Consider the following 12,161-nt stretch of genomic DNA (forward strand, 5'->3'; position numbering starts at 1 on the left):
AGCTCTGGGAGATTGATGAGCTGTAATGGGCGAGACGAAAGCAGCCATGATTAATGCATGCGCAGATCTCGCTGCTGCGCTCCAGATCCAGTCGGGCTCTTTCCACTGAATGACTGACCCTCGTCTCACAGAGCAGACTCTGACTGTCGACACTAAGTCTGGTCCACTTTGCAGATTACTCAGGCTCAAAACACCAGCTTAGACAGGAAAAGAGAGTGGGACATTTAAAGTGAGCTTTTGTCTTTATGTGCTAGATTAATTTCAATTGATTATACCACAATAATGACCTTTAGATCAGGCAGACGTTACGTTTTATTTGAAATTGAAGTCAGAAATTGTTTTATTCAGCAATGATGCATTAAATTGATCAGTAAAAACATGGATGATGTTACAAAAGAGTTCAGTTTCGGAATGAAAAAAAAAAGTGTTCTTTTAAATTTTCTATTCATCAAGGAATACTGAACAAAAGTTTTTTTATACAAACACTATGCAGCAACTATTTTCAATAATGATAATAATCAGCATATTATACTGATTTCTGAAGGATCATGTGACACTGAAGACTGGAGTAATGATGCTGAAAATTCAGCTTTTCATCTCAGGAATAAATTACATTTTAACAGATATTCAAATGTTGTTTTAAATTGTAATAATATTTCACGATATTACTGTTTTTACTGTATTTTTATTAAAACAAATGCGCGCTTGGTGACCCCAAAAGTGTGAATGATGATATTGTCTAGGGATCTGTGTTATCGCCTGTAAGGTAAAAATCTTAAATCTAATCTCATACTGAGCTACATAATATGAGGTATAATTCATTTTTGTAACACAAACACTGCAAAAAACTAGTCACCAACCAACCCTTCTATCTGCTCAAGAGGCAGGGGAAGAGCAGGAAGCAGGTGACAAAATGACTTTAAAAAATGAGCAGAGTTTATCAAACAATCTCAGTTGCGTCATTCCCAATGCTCAGTCTGACTTCATCCTGTAGAATCTCACTCAGACTCTCATTCAGAACTGAAAGCCATATTGAACCATATTGAAGAGCAATATGGTTTGAGATCAAGGTCTTATTTCTCTTCATGTGAGGCGATTTCTCAAAGGTATTTCTTGTCATGGAAAGACCATGCAAACTGCTTCTCTCTCCACATATTTCATTCCGGAAATATTTGAATATTCACTTTCTGGCTTGTATATTTTATTTGCATAACTAAATGGTAGATACGCGTGTGTGTCCGTGTGCTGATGTGCCTATGTGTGGTGAAACATTTTTTTTTATGAAGCAGACAGTGTGTGGATTTTGTTTGTCAGTTTGATGAAAATGGGTCAGGATGCAGGCCCGAGCGTTTAATATGCTGCCCATGTCACTGCTAACTCTCAGACACGACACATAGCCTGGAATGAACCCTTGTAGCCGCTCTCATTCTCTCACAGTTCCTCTCTCTGGATTTCATGCTTTCTCTTTTTTATGATTTCTCTTTTACACAGATCTATGCATATTTTTCGTCCCCCTTTTTCTGAAAGCTCATAAGTGCATTGATTGACACCCTGTCTGCTCACAGTAGCCAATCAGTGCAATAATATGCATTCCTCCCCCTCATTGGAGAAAAGCCATGTTCCACATGAAGGCGCGTGACGCTGTAATCCAAGCGATGATAGTAGTAAACGTAATAATAGAGGAGCGGGATGACTTTCATTTATAAAGCACATTTTTTATTTTTATAATGTCTTTGTAATGTATTAATTATCACGCGCTACAATAAAAAAAGGCAGTGGCTATTTACACTACGTTAAAATAGCGATAGAGGCTATTACAATTAGATGCTATTTACACTAATTGAAAATAGCGATGGATTCTATTTACACTACGTTAAAATAGCAGGATTTTCTGCTATTTATACTACTTATTGAAAATAGTGGCAATTATCTGCACCTCAGTATTGTAGTACATTATAAAATAGTATGCAATAATAACATATTGAATGTAAATTTTAATTTTAATTCAGATTATTAAATGGATGCCACCTAAAGCCCTCAATACACACCTACCCTAACCCTACCCGATACTTTATTTTCAACTTTTTGAATATTTCCTTAATTTTCATTGAAAATAAATGCTTTTCTTATGTGATTTGAAATTTTAAAAGGGAGAAAAAAGTTCGCCAAAAGGCGTATTCGAACCCGGGTCGATCGCGTCAAAATGAGTGCAACACACGTTTTACCACCTGCACCACTGAAGCTGATGACTGATGGCCGTCTTTTGTAATGTCGACTAGTCCAATCACACGTTGGTGGGCGGAGTTAATGTAAATAGCCTCTGCCAACAAGGCGGGCTATTTGCACTTATGCTGCGTTCAAGTCCCCCTGGGTCGTTCGTACTTACGAGTTGACAAGTCGTAATTACGACGTCAGGTGCGTTCAAGTCAGTTTAGTCGGCACAAGATGGCGGTGTACCTTCTTTTAATAAATTACAAGAAAATACAACAGGGTCTGTTAACTCTGCTTATAGAAAATGAAGAGCAAAGAATTCGCATCAGGTGTGTTTTGCGTTTTTAATATTTTTAAAAAGTAATTTATGAAGCCACTTTAATCTGTATCACATAAAAACTTGTTATTAATTGTTATATTACAAAACATCAATTTAAACAAAAATTTACCGTCACCATTCATTCCTATGATATCCATAAACGGCGATTGAGTGTCGCACAACTCTTGCTGTGTTCAAGTCCTCCTGGGACGTTCGTACTTTTACGAGTTGACAAGTCGTAATTACGACGTCAGGTGCGTTCAAGTCAGTTTAGTCGGCACAAGATGGCGGTGTACCTTCTTTTAATAAATTACAAGAAAATACAACAGGGTCTGTTAACTCTGCTTATAGAAAATGAAGAGCAAAGAATTCGCATCAGGTGTGTTTTGCGTTTTTAATATTTTTAAAACATGCAACATGGCAAATCAAAATATTTTTCACCTATAGGTGCAAAAACGATAGCATTTTGGATTTCATTAACTAGCTGCGTAACAAGAACATGACCAATTTAAGTTTATAGGACAACTAAACTATCAATTTAAACACAAATTTACCGTTAACTACAGACGTTGCTTCCATGGATTCCGCCATGTTTCTCACTGACACGCCCCCAACTCGGAAACTCGAAGCTTAAAGAAAATTTTGAGTTTCCCACTCGTAATAACGACTTTGTGGTGGCATTCATGTGCGTTCAACTCGTAAATACGATCTATCCGACATGACTTGAACGCACCATTAGTGTAAATAGACAAAAAAATACACTTCGTAAAAAAAAAAACAAGTAGGCCTATACTAATACTAACAGTATATGCGTTTGGTTCTAATATATTTTAGTAGGCTATAAATATGTGGCTATGTTACAGCTCCCACTTTAAGCTCTTGTCTTTTTCTCCTTTTCCATCTCTCCAATCTTATTCTGCTCACAGGTGATTGGAGACAAGTGGATAGCGCACGCCTCCCGCTTTTGTTGCAGTTTGCTGATTTTTCTAAAATAACTTCTGTTTTTGCTTTTCAAATAAAAGAGTGGTTTTAGTTTAATATGTTGTAGGCTCATTTATTGGTAATAATATTGATGATAATAAATAATCGAATAATATTGGGCTTGTTTTTGAAGCTGCGGTTGCTTATTTGTCTCCCGAGAGTTGGCAACAGTGTGATTAGTTGGATTAGTTTCAAACTATTATAGAAAAGCCATTAGGAATCTTGAGCATATTCCTTAAAGGGACAGCTCACCCAAAAATGAAAGTTCTGTCACCATTTACTCACCTTCATGTTGTTCCAAACCTGCATGCATTTCTTTCTTCTGTTGAACACAAAAGAAGATATTTTGAAGAATTTTGAGAGATTTGGTGCCCATTGACTTCCATTGTACAGAAAAAAATTTACTAAATATTATTTTATGTTTCATAGAAGAAAGAAAGTCATTCGATAACCTCACTTTATGACTTTTTTTCCACAAAAATTATACTTATCTAATATCATCAAAAAACAAACAGCTGCTTTAGCTATGCATTCTTGTTGTTGTTGTCGTAGTTGTTATACAATGCTAAACATTTGTGCTTGTGAGTAGTGTCCACTTATTTTATTGGAACAAAATAGATATTTTGCAAATTTGTGTAAAACTGTCTACCTAAGGCAGTCCAATTAAATAATAAGTCAAATTAAAGATGTTAAACCTGTGGCTGCAGTTCATTTTAAAACGGAAGGTCAGGTCAAGTGCGTTGCATTGAGGAATACAGTATTTCAAGCCTCTTTTGCTTTTATTCCTCTGATCCGCAGCTGAATTTTCAGCATCATTACTCCAGTCTTCAGAGTCACATGATCCTTCAGAAATCATAATAATATGCTGATTTGCTGCTCAAGAAACACTTCTGATTATTATCAATGTTGAAAACAGTTGTGCTGCCTATTTTTAATACCATAATACATTATTTTTTCATAATCCTTTGATGAATAGAAAGTTGAAAAGAACAGAATTTATTTAAACTAGTTTTTTTGTAGCAGTGTGTAAGTCTTTACTGTCACCTTTGATCAATTCAGCGTGTCCTTGCTGAATAGAAGAATAAATAACTAAATATGCATATTGCAGAAATAATAAGAGTAGTATGTTAGTATGCTATTCTGAATGTAGCCAGTGAGAGAGGAAAAAAAAACAAACATTAAACTCTTAAAAATCGTGATTGGGAGACACTCAAAGACGTAAATTGAGATGAGTTTGAGAACTGGACGGATATGTGGAGAGACGGCTGTAATTGCGTGACTCTGAACAGTGAGTTCTTCTCCTCTCAAGACAGATGATGAGAAGCCCAAAGCCAGTGGCTGTGTCCAGAATCACATACTACGACTACTCCTACTATTTCTGTATTATATATACTAAGCACAGTATGCAAAATGATGTATGCACAGAATATCTGGATGACCTACTTCGTTTGCCAAAAATTGCAGTATAAAAATATGTGTGGCACACTGTAACCCACAATGCATGTGTTCCAGTGAACCAGAAATAATACAACATCTGTGATTTTTAACTTAGCTGACTTATTATGTTTTTTTGATCATAACAAAAGTTAATATTTTAATACAAAGCGAATTCAAAGAATTTGGAAATGTCTATCATTGCATGGTGTTTCATATACTTCATAAAAATAATATTCATTGCATAGTGCATAGTAAGCAGTATGCTAGCATTCCATTCTGAACAAAGCCCCTCTCTCTCTCTCTCTCTCTCTCTCTCTCCTCCCATCTCTGTTAATGATCTTCTCGGCCTGCCGAGCTGAATCTGAGCGATGCCCACCGACAGCGTCACTCAGGCGGAAAGACACACACACTCACACACAGACATATAGAAGAGAAGAATATCGCAGACCAACATTTATCCAGAATATATGAACGAACCCACACTGACACACAATCTCTCCATCACATGTGCATAAGCAGACCTCAGCAATTCAGCGCATGTGGAGTTCAGACTCTCGAAGTCATGCAAACACACTCGCATAATTGTGCCAGAAAACACACACAAAAAGCCACATATAGTGTACAGAAAGCAACGTGAAGCAGTAGCACAGTGATAACCGACATCGACTCGATATATTATTGTACATGTTCTTTAGTGTTCTCAATGAAATATATGGTAGGGGTCAAAAGTGAGGTCAGATTGTGTGTATTATGACTCAAGACGATGCCACTGTATCTGCTCATTGAAAAAGAATTGATTTAATACAGTTAACATGGCTTTATATCTTCTCACTGGACTCCTTGAGAAGATCAGTGGTTCGTCATATTATAACGTTTTAGATCAGTTTTAGATGTAGAAAACAGTTCATGTCTCCTAAAACATAGCATCGTGTACTCACCATTTTCATCGTCCCAAGTCTATATGATTGCGTTCTTCTGCGGAAGACAAAAGCAGACATTATTCACATGTTCTTACAATGAATGTGAATGCGTTTTGAGACTGTTGAGCTTCAAAAATGACTAAAGGTTACTATAAAAGTACCATAAAGCTGCTATTATGCCAAGTCTTCAAAAGTCATGATAGCTGTGTGAGGAACAGACTGACATCTAAGTTACTGTACACTGAAGATCTTCCCCTCTTTTGAAACTCACAAATCTCTTTTGCGCTTGTGCGTATTCACATTTTGCGCAAAGTTTGAATATTTTCATACTGCAGTAGTGTGTTGAATGAATATATATATATATATATATTTGATGAGACTTTGTAGCATTTTTTTCTAATGGAACATATTCAAAAGAAATATGCCAGTCACTCACAACACATGCAAAATTAAAGATAATTTTTCACTAAAGAGTTTTCTAAAGTGTAGGTGGTATCTGTAATGTCATAGTATTTGAATGAAAAATTACAAAAATTATATGTATGTCAACTCTAAGATTATAAAACCGGAGAATCACACTGTTTTGTCTATAGGTCAAGAAATATTTTGTCTATAGGTCTTTAGGAGTCTGTCCAGTGTCATATATGTATATTAAGTGATATGCGAGTGTGTATGCGCTTGAGGCTGTTGAATATTCGTAGTGTGTGTGTGTGTGTGTATAGAATTCAGCTTTTTAATGAAGTTCTCCGTTAAGTCTCCCAAAGACTCCGCATTCCTCATACCCCCCCCATACACACCCCCGAGCGCACACACACAACTAAATGACCCCTCCCCCTTTCGCAACATACACGCTCACGCACACAAACACTTAAAACACACATTCCAAGCATCCTCATTAGCAATTCATGAGCTGAGTCTCATTAGACACTAAGTTTTAGTGCGGGCCTCTGAAGTCGATGGCTAGAGCTGTTATTAATATTTCATATGTCTTCCCATTGAGGAGCTAAAAAAAAGAGAAGTTGCTTCGCTTTGGCTACAAAGTCGCTCGAGCTCTCCTCTTTTACCCCTCTTCCTCTATTTAGACTGCTTTTATGCACTGCCTCTTTCTTCGGCGCTCCATCTCTCCGCCCCTCTCTCAGCGCACAGACCCTAACTCAAACTGACTTAATTGGGCTGTCTTTGTTCGAAGAAATGTGGACCTACCTTACTTTTCCCATAGATTCAGACCAAAGATTGAGACGTAACCCATAGGAAAGAAAAAAAATCACAAATGAGATCTCTTTAATATCTCTAAAAAAGTCATCTCGGATGTGTCTCCTCCAGCATTTCAGAAAATATCTCGCAAGATATTTGGCAAGATTCCAAAGTCTGCAATCAAAAGTCATTAGAGATCTAAAATGAACATTTGTCATCAGATGAACGGAGCTGCTATACACATTCATTATATTCAGTTATTACACGGCTCCGTGGAATACTTGATTCTGATTGGTCAGTCGCGACATTCCGAGGTATGTTATCTCGTTACCTCGACAACAACCGGTAAAAACGAATAACACAGGCTGATCTGGGTAACTGAAGTCGGCACTGTACTCTTGCCAGGAACAGTTTTTCTTGGTGGAAGCTTTGCGTTTGTTTAGCTAATAAAGTACTAAAACTCGATTCAAAATTGTGTACAATTACCTGTTATTTAATTATGTCATCCTGGTATCGCGGACTGGCTCTCTGGTTTCATACAAACACAGCTGCTGCCGTTTTGCTACGATTGTTTTGTACGCTGTAATGGATTATAAGATAACTAACAAACTGGTAAGATTTTAAAACATTTTCGTCTTAAATCTTTTATCGCCATAATTATTTATGTTGTGAAATGTTGTGTAACTGCACCGTATCTCTTAAATGTCCGTCTAGTTTGAACTTGCCGCTTGTTAGCAACTGTGTTCACAGAAGTTTTGCGTTCAAATATTTCAAGTCAAATCAATATTTAGTGTCTAATTATTTACTTATGTGGCAAGTAGCTGTGTAATAAGCGGGATAGTGTACATCCAGCAGGTTTGTATTCGCAGAACAACCCCCTTCAGGGTGATACAAGACCCCTCCCTGTCGGGGGTTATTCTGCGATAACAACCGGCTGGATGTACATTCTCCCTTACTTGTTAAATCTGATGTCACATGTAATCGTTTACGGCTCAGAGTGCGTTATCAGATCCCAGAAGCAATCAAAAATGGTGCTAATGTACACTCACTACCGAAAAATCTTGATCCTAACATTTATCTCCATACTGAAATCTCAAGTGGCCAGACAGTGATTCATCTCTTCTGAATCATTAAAATATTGGTGTATGGGACGTCATTAGCCTGGAGACTATAGCGTACACTATACACTTTTGATAAGTTATGGCGCTTTTCCACTGCATGGTACGGCACGGTTCACTTTCGGGGGGTTTTCCACTGGGTACAGTACCTGGTACCTGGTACTTTTTTTAGTACCACCTCGATTGAGGTTCCAAGTGATCCGTACCGTTACCAAAACGTGACGTGTAAACTCTGCTGATTACTGATTGGCCGGAGAGAATCGTCACTACCTGCGTCACTGAACTTGAGACACAAACACAACAGAACCGCTAGATTTAAATCAGCACAGCCAGCGAAGGATCGAACACAACTGTTTTGAACGAGCACACCTTTTTTTAACAACCAAAAAATGGCTGTTTCGTGGTCTGTTGAGGAAGTACAGACGTTCTTCTCGTTGATAGCAGAGGAGCGGATCCAGCGAGAGCTTGATGGGGCGACGCGGAATGAAAAAGAAGAGTCGCAGCAGTAGAGGCGGCACAACTATAACAACATGTGAATAACCCGCCCACTCTAAAGCGGTACTAAACTGCAGTAGAAAAGCAAACCGAGCCGAGCCGAGTCGTGCCGAGCTGAGTCGTACCACGCAGTGGAAAAGTGCCAATAGTTTAAATGAAAAGTGCTTGTGAATGACTAGTAGTAGTAGTATAGGCTTGAACCTGGAAACAGTATTCAATATGTCACACCTTAACAAGCGGGTAGCTCTATCTTCTTAGCCTGTCAACCAATGTCTTGTTTGTGCCTGCATTTCTTAAATGAAACTTTTAGGAGAAATGTTGGAGACAACTTGTAAATTAAGCATGTCTGAGAACTGTTTTCGGGAAAATTCTTTCTTGTATCCCAGCCTAATGTGCAGAGACAATGTTAAGCAAGCCATTTAAGCAAAGTTGGTTTCACCCAAAAATCTCAGTGGTGCATTCAAAACATTGCTCTTATTGTTTAAAAATCTGAGTTTCCCGAAAAAACATCGCAAGCAAAAAGTAGATCGTTGAAACCATTGGCTTGTGATGCAGTGGTCTCAACAATCAACTTAGACTTACAATGCTTTGGGAGATCAATCCCAGGCTGACACCTCAACACCAGCTCAAAAAATGGTGCGAGTTTGGGGCTGGTCTGTCTGCTGACGGGCCAGTGGCTGACGGCAACATATTTGAAAACAATCATTATTTTATATATAATATAAGTCAATGGCAGACATAGAGCAGAGCGGCATTCATGTTGAATTAGAGAGATTCAGCTAATGTGGGAGAATCCCAAGTGAACCCTTTAACCCCTCTAAAGAGGTTGGGGGGAACAGAGGGGCTCGGGCACGGCAGACACGCTGTGCTCTGGAAATAAACACATGCATGAATAAGTCAATAGTGGTCATGTCTCGAAATGTGTGCATGAACAAATAAACGAATATGTGCGTGTGTGTCCATGTGGATGGCCAGACTCCCGTTCTTGACAGACGCCACATTCCCTGCGAATGAGAAACAGACCCGGACAGAGGGATGAGAGACAGATAGATGTCTTTAACAGCCTGATTCGAGTCTGTGCGCAGCCGAGGAAAGAATTCCGAGAGCCCCCTCCTTCCCAAACCAACTTTATTCCCACTTTATCTGTGGGAGAATATGTGCCAGTGCTCCTCTGTCTCTCATTTAAACAGTGCTGTCATGAGAGCCATAATCAAACCGAAAAACCTCCCAAAGGCAGAAGAGCAAGGCAGTATGGAACCAATTGTGATCTAACGGCAGCCAAAAAAGCCATTTACATCTGAGACAGAAGATTCACTGGGTTTCTCTCCTCATTTGACCCTCTTCTCCTGAGCGTGATCAATATCTTCTCCTTCGTCTTCCCACGTTTTCGGTTGTTGTCTCGTTCCAGGATGTTGTTTCCACAGCAGCACCGCTGCAATTTTGCAGGGGTGTTGATTTTTGTTGAGATGATGTTTCTTGTGTCTCCCCTGAATTTGTGTTTAATGAATCTTTTGCGCAGTGCTGCATAATTAATTTGTATTCTGTCAAGTCTTTTATCAGACACACCTGTCATGACACGTCGCTTATATCAGGTGTAGATTTGATAAATGGGAGCTGCGATGTGCTGTAGCACTTAATGAGGAAGCACGGAATCCAGTGTGAGAAACGTTCACAAAAGCCAGGCGGGTGTTAGGGTACTTTAACGAGCGGGGCCGGGTCGCTTTGTGACACAGTGCATGCTGGGAGGTGGCGTTCGGTGCGCTTGAGTGTTCGCTTGGAACAATTAGAGGTAGTTTGCGGCCATCTTGTGCAGTTGCCGGCGGACTAGCACAATAGGACGCGGCGCGGTAAGCCGGCGAGTCATTTCATGGGAAAGAGCGCCTGAAAATGGCGCTCCGGAAGGCGTCCTCGCTCAGTTTCTTTACAAGCGCCTCTTTTATTTTCCCTCTTTCGAACTCTATCAATTTTCCCAGCACATTCTCTCCCCTGGTTTTGTGGTTTGTCTGCCACCCCTCCTCCATTGCTACCCTGCTTGCTGTGTTCTTTATAAAGTCTTTCTCTTTCAACATCATACCCATAACCCCCCCTACACCCCCAACACACCCTCACACGCACTCTGACTCTCCTACATTCAATTCCCTGTCTTCCTTTCTTTCTTTCTGTCTTTCTCTGCCTACTATGGTCAGGTCTCATGGGGAAAGACAGTTGGCAGGAAGCAGGCTTGCTGCCATAGCAACAGGATCACTCCCTCTCCCACAGGTCTCCTTAGCAACCGGTAGCTTGGCATTGTTGTAATGAGCGGACCCTATGTGCCAGGCTAACAGAGCACGAGTGTGTGTGTGCATGTATGTAACCGAGTGCATATTTATGTGCTATGTCTTATTGTGAAAAAGGGCCGTGAGATCCAAGGCGTTTTTGGGTCTGTTTTGTGTATTCAAATCATATATGAGTCTTTTGTCCTTTTTCATCAACTTGCATATTAAAGGATACATCTTAAACACATTAATGTAACAGGTTTTAATTAACAATCATGTGACCAGGTGCTTCCCAATCTGTTTGGGGTTTGATTAAAGCGATCAGCTCAATCCATGCCCTGCAACCGAAATAATTGATGCGTGACTTAATTAATGATTTACTAATTAATTGTGCATGCTCTGCCTAGAACAGAGGATGACTTTGTGTTCGATGATAAAGTCAGTCATAGTTGTGCACACTCGTGTTTTTGCTTGCGGAGAGAGCAGCAACACAAAAGACTAAAGAAATGCCATTTGTTTGTTATGAATCAGTAGGCTACTTTTTTTCCTACACATTCTCTCACTTTTATTTACCTTCATAGTTAAAAATTTGGTCAATTTTAGTTATTCAAATGTAATTCAATTACTCGTGCATCAAAACCCACACAGCAAAAAATTATTTTATTAATCTGTATTTTTGTCTCATTGTTTCAGTGAAAAACATTCAAACAATCTTAGATTAAGATAAATAGTAACACTTTATCTTAAGGACCAATTCTCAATATTAACTAGCATGCATAACATATTGGCGGTTTATGGGGGCTTATAAAGCACATATTAATGCCTTATTCTGCATGAAAATATTATAGATCCCTTAACCCTACCTAAACTTAACAACTAACTTAATAAGCAGCAACGTAGGCATAGTTAATAGTTAATCAATAGTGAGAATTGGACTTTAAAATAAAGTGTGACCAGATAAATTTATTATAATCAAGATTATAATATTAATAAGTATTTTTCATACTTTATTATATTTTAAGTAAAACATAAATTTGGTTATATTTGTACTTAACACATGAAGAAAAACATTGCCAGTGGGGTAAGCAAAATAAGTTTTCATATCTTATGCAATTTTGCTTCTCATGTGAATTTTATCTTGCTTTAAGGATATTCAGATTGGTTTAATGGGAAAAAACTAAAACAAATACTTATTAATATATATATATATATATATATATATATATATAAA

At 38.5% G+C, this 12,161-nt stretch overlaps 1 protein-coding gene and 1 long non-coding RNA gene across 2 annotated transcripts in view; both read left to right on the forward strand.

Annotated features, from left to right (window-relative positions):
- LOC107732926 (uncharacterized) overlaps window positions 1-8,779 on the forward strand; it is an 11,757-nt gene extending 2,978 nt beyond the window's left edge. Inside the window, exons 2-3 of the long non-coding RNA XR_001638920.1 lie at window positions 4,521-4,527; window positions 8,673-8,779. This is a non-coding gene — a long non-coding RNA (uncharacterized LOC107732926). The remainder of the gene's footprint in view (window positions 1-4,520; window positions 4,528-8,672) is intronic.
- The window catches only part of LOC107732925 (forkhead box protein O6-like), a 35,198-nt gene that overhangs the window by 7,610 nt on the left and 15,427 nt on the right, over window positions 1-12,161 (forward strand). The gene's annotated exons all lie outside the window — the stretch shown is intronic.

Source organism: Sinocyclocheilus rhinocerous, unplaced genomic scaffold, assembly GCF_001515625.1.
Source record: "Sinocyclocheilus rhinocerous isolate Xijiao unplaced genomic scaffold, SAMN03320098_v1.1 scaffold1300, whole genome shotgun sequence".
Lineage (NCBI taxonomy): Eukaryota > Metazoa > Chordata > Actinopteri > Cypriniformes > Cyprinidae > Sinocyclocheilus > Sinocyclocheilus rhinocerous.